The sequence below is a fragment of the Neolamprologus multifasciatus genome, chromosome 20 (genome assembly GCF_963576455.1).
Source record: "Neolamprologus multifasciatus chromosome 20, fNeoMul1.2, whole genome shotgun sequence".
In the NCBI taxonomy this organism is placed as follows: domain Eukaryota; kingdom Metazoa; phylum Chordata; class Actinopteri; order Cichliformes; family Cichlidae; genus Neolamprologus; species Neolamprologus multifasciatus.
The window spans coordinates 10,303,870-10,319,358 of NC_140458.1; the positions used below are offsets into that span (position 1 = coordinate 10,303,870).

A 15,489-nucleotide genomic window follows, 5' to 3' on the forward strand; every position below is an offset into this window, starting at 1 on the left:
TTGCATGACGGTCAGTTCTGCAAAATTTAAGGGTCTGTCTAGTATGAAAGGCTTTGCATGTATGTAGCTTCTTGTATAAACAATCACATTAAGAAGGCTTATAGGGCTATGAAGCAGCATGGGATGCACAGCTAGTTCAGTATGAGGCCAAGCACTTCACCCACACAGAAGCCATAATGTCACAGATGGTAGGAGCCTCGGTGGGGGTTGAATGATTTCACTGGGGTCAGAGTAATTCAGATTGCTCTGTATCTTTTAGGGCCCTGGTCGTCTGGTGGCCAATGACATCCAAGCACTCTTTACTGTCCTTTCTCTTTGTATCTTTTCAAAGTGCTTTACTGTATTCAATACTTAATTTGCCGCCCCACTGATCTTGACTGTTGCCCCAGGCTGCAGTCACATGACCCTGGGACCAGTTTTCTTTTCATTTGTTGAAGCCATTTTGAAAGTAGATGTTATGATGTTTCTGGGGTTTAAAGCCATGCGCTGCATTTGAATTCAAGTCTGGATGGATCTATAATTTTGCTGCACACACACAGATATACTTTGGCCACTATTGGACAGCTGTGTGAAAGGCTATAGAGGCAAAGCGTCAGCGCAGAGGGAAAACAGACCTGGCTCTTTGGCTGCAGATTGTTAATTAATTGCTACTCAGGCTGCCCTGTTGTTGTGCAGTGAAACAGCTGCGTGACTTTAGCTGACTCTCCTTAGGTTGTTTTGTCGGAGATCTGACCTGGTTGCTAATAAGCCCTTACTAAACACAGTCCCCGTGCTTGCAGTTGGCTTATCTGCCCCAGATAGGGGCACAGAATTTCTTAGTCATGTTTCTTAGTGATGGTTTTTTTTTAAATTTTTATGTTTGCACGAGGACACACTGATTGCATCATTAGGATTTGACAGGTGCAGGGTAATAATAGTGATAAGCCTGGAGATATATTGGACTGTTTCTAAGTGACTCATATTTTCCTCTAATGATGAAGAAGACAACATATGATGTGGTAAACCATTAGTGTGCCTTGAGTATTTTTTGTTAAATATCACCTACTAATCTTATTTATTTTACAGCATAACACACATGCAGTTCGTGCTCTTAAATATGATGCAAAGCACACTCCTAAAGCTTGGAGCTTAGGTTAGGACACCAAACATGATCTGCGGCATCAGATCTAGGTGGGGAGGTTGTTGCATTGTCAACTTAAAATAAGAAAAAATTCAGAAGATTTAAAAACTATGTTACTTTATGAAAACGTTTTCTAATTTTGAATCTGGTCATATAAATATTACTGTGCAACAAGATTTCTGCAACTAAAAGATTGAAGTAGTTATTTAATACATTTGAAAAGATGAATGTATTTTAAAAAAAATGTCTTTAATTTGTTTACTAATGAAAGAAACAACCTTTGGCATTTCCAGTGATTGTTAGTTAAATTAAAACCACCTGCCTTCGCCTTCATTTTATCCCACCTTTTACTGAAAGATAAATATTTAACCTTTGTGTACCACTTACAAGTGCTGTGCTTGTACTTGGCGTTAATATACCAAGTCTGTTTGCATGGGAAAGCTAAATATGCTTGATCTCAATCCAACTCTGAGCAGTGTGTTTCGTGATAAGGGAAGGATCATGCCCATAGCTGTGCTGCTGTGTGCCGTGCAGCTGAGCCATTTTGTTTTAACTAATTCTGATGACTCAAACTCTAACGAAATGAGACGCGCATTGAAAGATGGAGCTTAAACCTCCCACAGAGTTCCAGTAGTCATGGTTTATATTAAATATATATTGGATGGAAAGGCTATTTATACCATCCAGGGTGGGCTTTCCTGGCCCTAACTGCTGCTGTTTCAGGGCCTGCTCAACCCTCAAACACTTAAACACATTTAGATCTGGAAGCTGCCCAGTACAAATACTGTCTGATCTACTGGTCACTGTACATTTCCGCTGAAGCAGATGGAGTTTAAGTGTCTTGCTCAAGGGCCTTTCAGTGATGATAATGAGCAAGGGGCAAGTGTTACTGTTACTTATCTTCAGGGTTTAATCTGTTGGTTCAGGGACTGAACTTCCCAGTCTGACTCCTAGTTTTTTGAAAATGTTGCATTAATATGTTACATATATGCACTGTAGTGATTTATGATGGTAGATTACATCAGATCTTTGTAGTTATCAGCTACACTTTGACATGGCTCTTAGTAGTGTCAGCCTGGTGGGTAGTATACTACTTTGGTGCTGGCAGAAACATCTTGTAGCTCACAGCGAGTGAGAAAACAGGGGATAGAAAGGTTAGGATGCCAATTATCAGTTCATTTCTTAAAAATTAAAAAAATACATGAAACGTGGATCCTTGGAAGGAGACAGATAAAAAAAAGTTAGGCCAGGCTTATTTGAGCTATTGTGGAGGCCTACACAAGCATACCCATAATATGTCAGCAACTCTTTCTGCCTACAGACTGCTGTGGAAAGAAACCCTGCAGCGAGAGCAGAAAGAAGAGGAGGCGTAACAGTTCCAACAACTATTTGATAGATTACTCTGAGGCTTGGTACAAATGTTTATCCTCCTTAATGAAAAAATTTTAATGACTATGTGGATCCTTTGACTTTTCATTTATCAGCAGTAAGATAAAGTTTTCACTTACCCAGTTAAAGTCTCCATTGTGCAGATATTCATCATTCCAGATGATGCATTATAATTACTTAGCTTTACTTCTAGTGCCACTTGAGGATTCACATTGGTGGCTTTGCATTTTTATTAAACAAAAATTAATTGTAACGACTTAGAAGACTCATTTATCTTCTGTAACTTTTTGGTTCAAGACTAAATACTTGCAAAACCGTCATACGTGATACCAATTTTTATGCTTAATTTCCCATTAAGAAATGTTCCTTTATTTAGATAGCGAGGCATTGTGGATCATTATTGTTGCAAGTTATTTCAGGATATGCATATTTAGATCTAGTCAGAGAAAAGGAACAAGCACCTTGCAAGGTCAATTTGCTTGGATGTCTGATATGACCTGTTTTTTATTCAGAAGATTAAGTTTCCTACCCTGGAGACTGTGTGTATTTTGTATTTAGTGCAGCCTCCACAAGGAGATATTTTTCTCAAATCTTAGTTTTGTTAAAAGGCATTGTCTGGTGTTTGATGGCATTCTTTAAAATAAAAATGGTTTATTTATCTGATTTTATTGGAGCGAGTAGTAAGGGCTTAGCTAGCTGTAAAACAGGGCTAATGTTTGTCATAAAACAAGTCTGTGTCCCCTCTGTTCGTCCTCAGTGTGGAGGAGATAAAATTCTTGTACACATAACCATGAATAGTAATTTGATTGGTCTGGCTTGATCAAATGTGAGGGACAAAAAGGAAAAACTGCCCATAAACCTCAGATGTAAGTGGATATCTTTAACGGCCTACAATATCTACTGTAATGCATAATACAGTGGAGAGTGGAGACAGTGAGGCTTGTGATTGCTGTTTCATTGAACAACCCACTCATTTTGAAATGTGTGATGGATGAAAGCATTCCTCAGTAATTTTCTCAATAACTGACAATGTTTGTGTAATTGTTCAATTCCCCATCTATTCACAAGATGTTCATCACTGGTAACATCAGTCTGCATAACAGCAGCACAAGTTATTTTACATAATATATTTTGGGATGTATAAAGTGGTCCTGGCCCCTGAATAATATAAGCTTATCCTTTCCGCTGTCAGCCTCAATTTGAATAATTTATATGTAGCAATAAATAGAAGCAGAATCTCTGGCACCATCCTGGAGAATTGGCACTTGAGAAATAGGAAATTCCTTCTTTTTCCCCATATCACCATGACTTTAATGAAATCAGCAGCAGAAGTCTGGTCTTGTTATGCTTGTCTTCTTGTTCTGCTTTCTGAATCAAGGTCTTGCCCAATCACTCATCACTCTGTCGGCAGGCTGCTTTCAGCTGCACTTGTCACTCTGTGATTTCTGGAACAGATAAGAGCTCTGAACATTTGTTTGGCCTCTGGAAACACCACAGGAGAATGGCTACTAGTAGTTTATTTTGTTTCTGTCTATGGTTAAACATCTGTCCTGGTCAGGCACAGCTGGCGCACGTATGGAAGTAACATCAGACAAGAAATAGCGTTAGTGCCTTGATCAAGTAGTCTTTGCAAGTGACCTCAGAATTGTATGAAATATGTTAAAATGGATCTCTTATGATTTTACTGTCATGTATGCTGCTACAGCAGCAAATGCCTTTAGTACCCATGACCAGAGTTTCACATAATAAAGTCAACCTATGTACAAATAATCGTTGGGAGCCAAAGATTCAGGCTCATCTACACACTCTGTTTTAGTTTTTGTCTACTCTTAGCTCTTCATGATGTAATAAAGTTTGCATATCCCTTATACAGTAATATAAGGCAAACAAATGCTGTGAGGAATAAACGGCCCTGTTAGCCACAGGTCAAATACTTCATTTGTGAGGGGCAGCCAATTAAAAGATACAGTGGCTTGTTTCAGACAGTGGATGAACTGGCTGACTGCAAGATAAATAAAGAGAATGTCTAAAAAATTGAGTTGGATATAGCACAAAAAGCAAAAAAATAAAAAATTAAATAAAAATTGCATACTATTCACCTAATGGTTGTTAAGTTATATAATTGTTGGTGAGCTCCTCATGAACAAAGTTGAAATGAAACCACAGAGCCTTACCCAAGGTTCTCTGGGAACCCAAAGATCTCCTTTCTCAGCTTATATTAGAGGAAGCCTATCCCAGCTACCATAGAGCGAGAGGCGTATACCCTGGACTGGTCGCCAATCTGACACGGGGCCCTCTCCAGACATTTGAAAAGAAAAGTCAGATTTAAAATATTCACTTTGGCGTATGTTACGCAAACACAGAAACACACACACAGACAAACATGCACACAGATCAGCTTCTCATTTCCCCAGTTAAAACATCGTAAGTCTATATACATGCAAATATTGTTCATTTCAGAAGTTTAACTTCTGGACACCAGACACTCTCTACTCACTGTGTGCACTCAGGAAATTTCAAGTTTCGCATTTGATTTGTCAGCATTGCATAGTATATCAAAACTGGCTTCTAAGCTGGATGGATTCAGCAGATGGATTTGAAAGCAGCCTCTGCATATACTACTACATATATATTTAACTGGAGGCATGAGAGAGAGAGAGTTTGGAGCTATATTGATCTCAATGATACTTCAGCAGAAGTAATAACATTTTTTTGCTTTTTTTTGTAGGTATATTTCCTCAAAATAATCAGTAGCGTTGGGACTTACCAAGTATTAAAAATGTAAAAACCAAGATCCAACTGGTCCAACTTAATGCCACATAGAAGTTTACAAGTTCAACTTCTGTGAATGAGTCTTTTGTTTCTGTCATGACCTGTATTTAATTTGGTGATTTACATTTTTGAGGTTCAGTGGCTAACAAACACATTTTTATATGTCACGAAAGGGAGTAAATATCAAAACCATGAATCGAATATATCAGCTATCCCTCTCCTATACCTTTTGTATCATTTACACCAGTGGTCCCCAACCAGGCCGCAAGAGTTGAGGCCCAGGTGTGAAATTTATGGTTTTCAGGGTTTTTATTGGTTTTTATCATCATTTTTTAATCGTTTTTATTGTTAACTCAATTTCCCTGGGTCTTTTCCCGTGCGTTATGAATAAATCTTCCTTTTTTGGTACCGGTACTGGTTTTATTTTGTTGTATTTATCCGCGACACTTTAAAGGCTAGTCCGTGAAAATATTGTCGGACATAAAGCGGTCCGTAGCGCAAAAATGGTTGGGGACCGCTGATTTAGACGACTTTCATAAGACAGCTCCAACCATATATCCATTTTATCTTTTAAGTCAAACAAAGTATTTCACTGTTTTAGCCTTTCTGATTGTTTTCTGGTAAATTAATGCTTTACTATAACTCGTGTGTTTTTGCATTTATTTGTGTAGTTTTTTCTTTCAAACATCTTCAAAAAATGTGAAAATCAGTCAAATGACTCAACCCTTTAATGTCAAACTGTTAACACCCACCTGTGAATGTTGGCGGTGTAGTGACACACAGGTGGAATATATTATGCTGGTTGAGAACAAGTCATGAATGGTCGGGTCTCCCTACTAATAACCCCCTCCCCTTTTTTTTCACGGACAGTACGTGCAGCCTAAATGAAGTGGAACTTGTTCAGGCATCAGACAACGCCCATGGTCGCTGCTAAGCCAACGGGAGCCAGTGCCTTGACTGTGACTCCAGCGCCGGTCGCGTTAGTCTCGGCAGACAACTCCACCGAACCAGTGAGCAAGAATGATGCCTTTGACGAGATCAAAAACAAGTTCCTGAATGAAATCGACAAGATCCCACGTGAGTGCCACGCAAGCCCCAAACATCCGATCAGCCATTACCCAGTTCTCATTGATACAACTCTAAGCAATGAATTTGGAATTAGATTTTCTCTTTTTGCTGCAGGCATTTGCAGCCCTTTAATGTCTTTATTCAGTATTGATCACTGGCTGCTCTTCCTAATGGCGGGGAAATCTAATTCTCACTAGATCTAATTGCTAACCTACCACCTTTTACTAAATATATTTGGCCCAGGACGTGACAGGAGGCTTAATGATTGGTCGGTCAAATGTCACAGTATTTACTTGTAGCTTTTCTGTGTGCGTTCATCTGTACACTGGTGTGTATATGCTCCTCAGTGCCATCATGGGCCATCATCGCCATCGCCGTGGTCGCCGCTTTACTCATTCTAACATGCTGCTTCTGCATCGTCAAGAAGTGCTGTTTCAAAAAGAAGAAGAACAAGAAGGGCAAGAAGGGGAAGGGTGACATGGGAATGAAGAACCTGAAAGGTGGAGAGGTATGTTCTGCCTCAGGAGGATGTTTCCTGCCTGATATAATTTATAATTGTACTGAATATAAAGCAAAGCAAACAACAAATGTCTTTAACCTATATATGACTATAATAATATGCCTATTATATAAAGGCTTAGGGGTGTTGTGTTTGGCATTGTAATAAAATAATAACAAAATTTTTTTTTCCATATTTTATTCGAGTAGCTTTAAAAATAATTTAGCCTGTTTGAATTGTATTGGACTTTAGGCTAGATGAAAACAGAGATTCTTTACAATTCTGATGTTTTCTAACCCAGTTTTTCTCCACAGTTGTTAATTACATTCTTTATCCACCATGGTTAATGTTTTTTAATTTATTTGTTTCTCTTTCTTTTTTTCATTTAATGTATTTGTCATTAATGTTATTGTTGCTCTTTCTCTCACTTGTGCTTTGGGACTTGAGTGGAAAATGACAAGACTTTAACATACAGAACAGCCATTGTTTTTCTCCTCGTCCTGAAAGAGTAATTATTTAAATTACTAGTTAGTACAATGCTGTTGTTTTGGGCCTATAATTATTATTTTTTCCATAAACATGATTGATAATTTGATGAGGTGCAGTAACATATCTAAAATTGATGTTATTTTAAAACTCCAATGGACAAGATATGATTGTGCTAATGAGGGGGCTTCTCCGTCTGTCATTTTCCTCAGTCCCTACAGTGTAGCTAACTACATTTGCTGTGATTACCCTTCTTTGGTGTCTGCTGTGAGTTCAATCTCTTCCTTTGTCTCTGCTCTCCTCCTTCCTGCTTTGTGTCTTATGTGTGCTCCGTGTATCTTGACTGTGGTGGACTTCTCTGCCTACGGTAGGTCTGATAGCACGCGGCACCCCTCTCTGGCCACTCTGTGTAAGCACAGACCAGGGCAGGGTGGGAGCGGTGGTGGGAGTGGGGTTGGGCTGGGCTGGGCTTGGAGGGGTTGGATTGCAGTGATGATGACAATGAGTGCTATGGCTTCCTTAGTTTTTGCAAGCTTAGGTGCTGTGGGTGCTTGAGGACTCCATGGGAGCGATTAAGCTGCTTCGCAAAACCCACTGAACTGATATGCCGCACTAAATGCTATGTCTTGTATATCCAGAGATTGCAATTTTGGCATAAAAAAACAACAAAAAACAGAACAGACATCTGTTTAAGTTGTCTATGGTTTGAAATGAACATGAAACTCATCCTATGGTTGAGCCTTTGAATGATGAGTGCACTGAGCAGCTCACTAGAGATCACTAACATGCATGTGCAAGGGGTAAGCTGGATATTTGTCAAATATTAGCTGAAACTTTACCTCACTGAGAGCTTGGAGCATGTTTCCACTATTAGAGGCCTCTATTGTGTATCACGACCAAAAATACTGATGTCTTACAAATAATTCCTCTTCAAAGATTTGCTAACTTAGCTATAAAATAAATATGGTGTACCCCGGGTTGTGCAAACATGCTCCGAGTTCCACAGCAGATAAAGATGTTTGTACCCCTTGACAAAGACCAGCATATGCCCTTGCAGTAGGTACCATTGAATGGCCACAACTTGACTTGAGAGTAACTTTCCTGGATGACCCATGCTGCTGACATACTAGGTGACAGTCATTGATCTCCTCTCTCTCTCCGAAGCACTTGGGTGCCATTGAAGAGAAATGGTGGGCCAGAATGTTTGCCCACATCTTCAGTCAAATGCAAAAGTCTGATTTTAGTCGATCCAAACCTAATGCCGCACAAGTCAACCGGCTGCTTTAGTACACATTCTGCTTAATAAAAACTCAGTACTGAGCTTACATTTCAACCCATGGAGTTGAAAGGGCAAACAATTCAGACGTACCATTTCTTTATCTTTGAACCCCCTCTGAAAGTTCGAGAGGAACTGCTAATTCTCAGCATGATCCCTCAGTGGATGTGTACATTTCACTTGAGACATTAATATAGATTTTTGGGGGCCTCGACGTTTAAATGAAACATCAACGCATAACCTTTACCACACTTAAGACATCACAAGATAAACCATTTACATTTACCATCAGAAATAATCTTGGATCCTGCATTGTGTGGCCTGGCATGCTTGAATGAAAAGCATTTACAACAATAAAGATACAGAATGCCACGTAGGACACTGTGTGAGAATGTGAGTGTATTTGGTTGTGCGTGTGTGTGCGTGTGTGTGCGTGTGTGTGCGTGTGTGTGCGTGTGTGTGCGTGCGTGCGTGTGTGTGTGTGTGGGAGATGGGTGAGTGGGGGTGTGAAGCATGCATGTAAGTCTGCATGTTCAACAGCATTTTCGGGCCGTTCTAGGTAAAATTAAAAAAAACCTCTAGAGCCAGGATATGGAGGGTAATATTGTGAGGGAAAAATACTCTAAGTACGAGATTATGCCCATAAATGTACAAAAAGATTTATTTTTTGGGTTAAAAACCCTCCACTTAGCTTCAGTTTGCAAGGTTGGGTCAATGCTCCTGCTCCTTCCGTACGTGCTGGCTGCAGTAGAGAAAATTGAATGAAAAAAAAATGAATCTTAGCGTCCGATTAGAACTTTTTAGATTAGAAATTTTGTCTCATAGATCACAATAATATGATGTCTACACATTGGTAAGAAAACATATGTGGTGTGGTGAGGTCGCTCCAGTCTTGGAGAGCAGAGCGATGTGGTTCCCTGACAGGAACATGTTTTCCTGTTTAACATAAAAATTGAATCGACTTTACGACTTATAGTGCTGTGCAAAAGTCTTGAGCCACCTTTTTTGAAAGTTGGGAAATAGGTGCATTGAGCTATTTTCAAACATCCATGATTCAGAAATTTCACAGTTGATTCTTAAGACTTAACTTTCAGATACGGTTGATCGCGCTAGACTTTTTTTTTAGGCTTGCCACATCTTCTATTGTTCTCCACTTGTCCAGTTTCGTCACATTTTTAAAGGTCATACCAACATACCATCTATCCATCTCTTCCACTATCCTTGTCAGGGTCGCGGGGGGTGGGGGGGGGGGGGGCGGGGGGGTGGGGGGGCTGCTTTAGTCTATCTCAGCTGTCTTAGGGCGAGAGGGAGGGGGAGGGTACACGCTAAGTTGTCTGTTATGTGTAGACACAACACTGGTTCATTCCTTGTGTTAATGTATTTCTATGCTTAAATGATTCATACTTCAGTGTTTATAGCTTAATAACAAAAAGGAAAACAGTCCTCTGAAAATGATCAGGTGTAAAAGGCTGGACTGCAGCAAATGTCCAAAGAAAAACTTAAATTGAAAACTGAAAATTATTGCTCAAGACCACTTTAAAGATTACAAGAAACACTGACTCCTTGGAAGTAAAATATAAAGAAATGAGGGATGGCTCAAGTCTTTTGCACAGTTCTACAAATCACAGAATTTTCTCCCAATTCTCAAGTTATCATGTACCCCTTAGAATGGTCCTAACATGCCGTTGTATGCATCTAAGGGCGTGCGTGCGTGTGGGTATGGTGGGGTTCAGTATGCTGTGCAGCGAGTGTGCGCAGTAGTGTATGCATTATCTGTGTGGATGCCCTGTTCCTTTTCCAGATCAGTAAGTAGCTGGATCTCACGAAGACATCAGTGTTTTTTCAGGAGGGGAGCCGTAGAAAAGGAGGCCACGCTGAGAGATTACCCAGTATCTTATAGCAAAATGAAAGTTTACTTTAAGATTCATATCTTAGCAAATTGCTCTAGCTAGATTAGTCGTGACCGCCTCTAAAGATATGGGACCCTGAAGAGTCACTGGGTGTAATGTAAAAGCAAGATGCACGATAACAGAAGATTTGAATTATCTTCTTCATCATGCCCTGATTATCTCAGGAGCAGTTAAATGTCAGTAAGCTGCTGAATGTTGTTCTGGCGTGTGATTAAGTGGGACAATAATTTGCATCAGCTAGAAAATCTGGACTCTGGAATAAATTATGAAATCTTTCAATCATTCACTTAGTTACAGCAGTCAGCCCAGAGTACAGTAATTGAAGCAAAGTCATAACAACAATACCAGTGTAACCACATTAATGGGATTTAAGGTTGTCAGGAGGAGATAAATGCCAGACCTTAATATGGTCTAGCTTACAGTAAACTGATTGCCAGACTGCCAATATCACCGCGGTTTGAGCAAGTTTGAGAGCTTTTCAAGAAGTGTCAGTAAATACTGCGTCAGTGTTTTGATCAAATCACATCTACGCCTGATAGCGCTGTCCTTCACATTCACTCAGTGAGGACACTCAGCCTCTGTTGGAAACACTGTACACGGAGCGGACTAAATAGCAAGGACACCTAGCACTGCAATGCAATAATGCAGCAGCTCCGTAATAAATGTTAACTTGTTTTTGAAAAGCATCCCATGATATCCTTTAACGTGCTTGCTTTTGACATTGGCTCTTCGTTGCTGATATGGCGTTACTCTGTGTGGGATACGCCATCACAAATTTTTCCAGACTTTTTAAAACAACTTAATATGACTCATTTGGAATGAGTCATGTTTGGGATTTGTGCAGCTACCTGTGTGATGCTGTTCCTTCAAAGTAAAAGTCCTCTTCCCCGCTCTGTTTCTGTTTTTTTGTCCACTCCTTGTAATATCACTATTACTGGTAGCTACACAAGTGAGTCATATTAATTTGAGATTTTACAGTGACTTTAAGAAGTGAAATTGAGACCTTCCAACGGTTTAGCAGAGCTGTTGTACTAGATTGCATTGCAATGTAAGTTGTTCCTGTTTTTTTTTTGTTCACTTCCTTTTCTATTTGCTTTTATTCTGTTGTTTCTCTCCTTAATCTTAATCTCTCTCTGCCCCTCTTTCTCAGTCTTTACGTAACATACACTTCTATTGAAACAACACTTGTACAACAGTTTGTAGTTCCCTGCCTTTGATTAACGCAGATTTAAAAAGACTCGTAGTGCTCATGAAAAAAAAAGAAAAGAAAAACAGCAAATGGGTGTCACCCAAAAATAGTGAAATCAAGTCAGGTTGCAACCGTGGTCATCGATGAGCAGATTGCACTAGTAACACGGGGGTAAGTGGCAGGTAGGTGCTGTGACTAACCCGACTGCTGATACCCAAGGTTTGGTGTTCAGCACAGATGGCTCCGCTGAACCGTCATCTCACTCCTTTTTCTGCCGCCCCCCCCCCCTTCTGTCATTGCAGAAACCACAGGATGACGATGATGAAGAAGATGATGTGGAACCTGGACTGACTGGGGATGAGAAAGAAGAGGAAGTGAAGGAGAAGGAAAAGTTAGGGAAGCTGCAGTACTCAATTGATTATGACTTCCAAGAGAACAAGGCAAGTGCCTGAGTAGTTACTAATGTGAGTAGTTACTAATGTGTGAAGCATCACATGCTAAATGTTCTTTTAGCATATCTTCTGGTGGAGTAGTTCTTAGTTGATTTGCCAAAATAAAAATGAAACCAAAATTGGGTTTTTAGTTTTAGTTCAGCCTTTCCTGCCTTAACTGCATAACTTCTTATTCCCTAGTTGACTGTGGGAATCCTGCAAGCCGCTGATCTCCTCTCCATGGACAGCGGTGGCACCTCAGATCCCTACGTGAAAGTCTTTGTCCTCCCAGACAAGAAGAAAAAGTTTGACACAAAAGTTCACAAGAAAACACTGAATCCTGTATTCAATGAGACCTTTATCTTTAAGGTAAGTTACTAGCAAAAGCTAAATGGGCCTTTATTAATTACTTAGTAAAACAACATGAATGTCAAGTCATTTGATGTGTGGACAGGTCCTGATAAGAGTCAGTTTCTCCTCTAATTTCCCTCTTCTGTCCTCTAGAGCTGAGCAGGTACTATGTTTCTTATTTCTTTTCAACAGTGATGAAAAGCAGCAGACACATTGAATGTGTCTGACAAGGAGAATATGGTAGAGAATCAAATTAAAGGAGAGGGCCACCTCTGGTGCACTTTGCGTGCTGACACAGCTCTGTGAAAACAACTCAGCTTTACTTTGTCAAAGTCAGGGACAGGCAGCTGTGCTGAAGCAGCATGTTATGAAGCTAGACAATTCTGAGCTCCAGGCCAGGGGCAACAGCCAATACTGGTCTGATCTAGATTTATCTGATCTTTTATACATAAAGTATCTTTTGTCATAAACCGTTAGAAATGTGTGATCATTGCTACCGGTTGAATTAAACTTAAATTAGTAAAATAAGGTAAATGGGTTGTTAATCTTTCAGATACCATTCCAAGAGATGGGAGGGAAGACTCTGGTAATGTCCGTTTATTGACTTTGATCGCTTCTCTAAGCAATGACGTCATTGGAGAGATTAAAATACCCATGAACACCCTTGACTTGGCAAAGCCAAGTTGAGGAGTGGAGAGACCTGGACAGTGCAGATCAAGAAGAGGTAAGAAGAGTGTTACTACCTCTATCACACTGCTGATATCACTATTAAAAACCTGCTGTATGTCCACACAGGTGCCTCTTAAAAGGCTATTCTAAGAAAGCTCTTTAATAAAAGTCCACTTTAAGCATAAATTAAAACAAATACTTTTTCCCTCTGGATTCTTATGCAGCTCATTCAAGAGTTTGGTCTTTCCTTTGTGTTCTCCTCCAACCAGTATAGCATAGCTACATTTTTTTCGCTTATTTCCTCCTATGTCTCAGCAGTAATGTATGCTGTGATGCTACAGAGCTTCTTTTCCACTGGAATTATTTCTTGCTGATATGTTATTGACTTTGGATACATCAGCTATATAGATAGTATTAAAAATAAAGTAATGGCAGCAGGAATTATTCTTAATGAACATGCTTACTTAAATGTTTATATAAATGACACAGTTCTGTATTTGTGCAAAGAAAAGGTTCTGCTTCAGATCTGCTTTAACTTGCTCTCCTCCTGCCTCGTCCTCACAGCCGGAGAAGCTGGGTGACATTTGCATCTCCCTGCGTTATGTCCCCACTGCCGGCAAACTCACCATCTGTATTCTGGAGGCCAAGAACCTCAAGAAAATGGATGTGGGTGGATTGTCAGGTGGGCTCCTCTATATATATATATATTTATTTATTTATATATATATGTACTGTACTAAGCTTAAATATTTTATTCCTTATTAATTTCTTTGGAGCAAAGAGACATTTAGGTGTAGCAAACTGCATTGTGCGGAGGAGAGAGCATGTGAGCACAGCCATTAGGTTGGTTCTGCTCTGCTCACGTGCTGACGCTGCAGTACTCACCATGCAGCAACCCTCACGTCTTCTGGGTTCAGCGTTGGCCCCATCTGTTGGTGCATTAAAGCAGTGCGACTAAAGCGTGCATGTGCGAGGGATTTCTGCCAGCCTCTATCGTGATTTTCCTCTGTTTTTGTTTTCAGATCCATACGTGAAAATCAACCTTTTGCAGAATGGAAAGAGGCTGAAGAAGAAGAAGACGACAGTGAAAAAGAACACTTTGAATCCTTATTACAATGAGTCATTCAGCTTTGAGATCCCTCTTGAGCAAATGCAGGTAAGGATGCGGAATAGTCCTGTCAAATCTTTAACGTTTAGTAGGTGCAGAAAGAGTAACATTGCCAGGGGTGTAATTTTCAGGGGGGTTAGGGGGGTTATGGCCCCCCCAATAATCAGACTCAACCAATATAATCCCCCCAATAAAATTATGAATTATCTTGCATAAATAGGCTGTTGATTTTCTTTACTCATTTCAGGTATTACCAGCAAAATAGTTGCATGTTTTTGCATGAATTTACCCCCCCCCATGTTCAGCACAAAGTTACGCCAATGAACACTGCATCCTGTCAACACATGCTGTTTAACGAGCGTTATATAAATGTTGTCTATCAAGTAATCTGTGATCAAGCATACCACGAACGACTGTGTGGCAGTTATATTTATATGAAATTGTCACTATCCCAAATTGTGTTTTTTTATGAGAACATGATGTGGTATTTTCCAGTTAAGCGAGTATGTAAATCCACCTGTGTACACAGGCTTTCTAATTTTCAGGTCTTTCATGAAATTTATGATGGTACTTGTAGTTTTCAGCTCATGGTAATGATCACAAAAATTTTAAAGTCATTCTAGTATTTTATTGAAATAAGGTGTAAATCAATGTGTAGTGCCATCTCTTGCAAATATAAAGAGAATTTCAGGAGTAATAAAAATGCACTTTGGCTTTAAATATACTCTTGAGTTCTCCTGCAGCAGCCTTATTTGGGTCTGATATGACTGGTAGCTTATAGTGGCGTTTATTAGAAACTTCATGATCCATTTCTGCTTTTTTATTGATGCAATGCTCTTGCTTTTATAGACTGGAAGATTAACGCCATGCTTGTATCTGTCTGGTAAACTTGAGACTACCACTTACAGCCAGTTAGCATAACTTAATGTAGAGTCTTTAAGTTAAGTTGCTGCCATCGCTGCTGTTGTAGTGAAGTAGAGTACACAAGAAGTGGGATCAGTGCGATGATTAGTGAGCTTTGGAGGTACTGGACATCTTATATTTCGTGTACAGACATAAGAGTGATTTCAATATTCTCATCTAACTTTATTCAAACAATGAAAACCACCACACTAACACCCATTTATTATCACTTGTCACCAAAGTGACCACTGACCATGCAAACATATTTTTATCATGTGAAAAAGAAAGTTGTCATGTGACTCTATGATGAAAATGTTT

General features: G+C 39.7%; 1 pseudogene across 1 annotated transcript in view; it reads left to right on the forward strand.

The window, feature by feature from the left end:
- LOC146494460 (synaptotagmin-1-like) overlaps positions 1–15,489 on the forward strand; it is a 66,142-nt pseudogene that overhangs the window by 45,826 nt on the left and 4,827 nt on the right. The window contains exons 3-9 of the transcript XR_014871567.1: positions 6,152–6,358; positions 6,697–6,857; positions 12,012–12,149; positions 12,342–12,509; positions 13,045–13,215; positions 13,725–13,842; positions 14,183–14,316. The product of XR_014871567.1 is annotated as a synaptotagmin-1-like (transcript). The remainder of the gene's footprint in view (positions 1–6,151; positions 6,359–6,696; positions 6,858–12,011; positions 12,150–12,341; positions 12,510–13,044; positions 13,216–13,724; positions 13,843–14,182; positions 14,317–15,489) is intronic.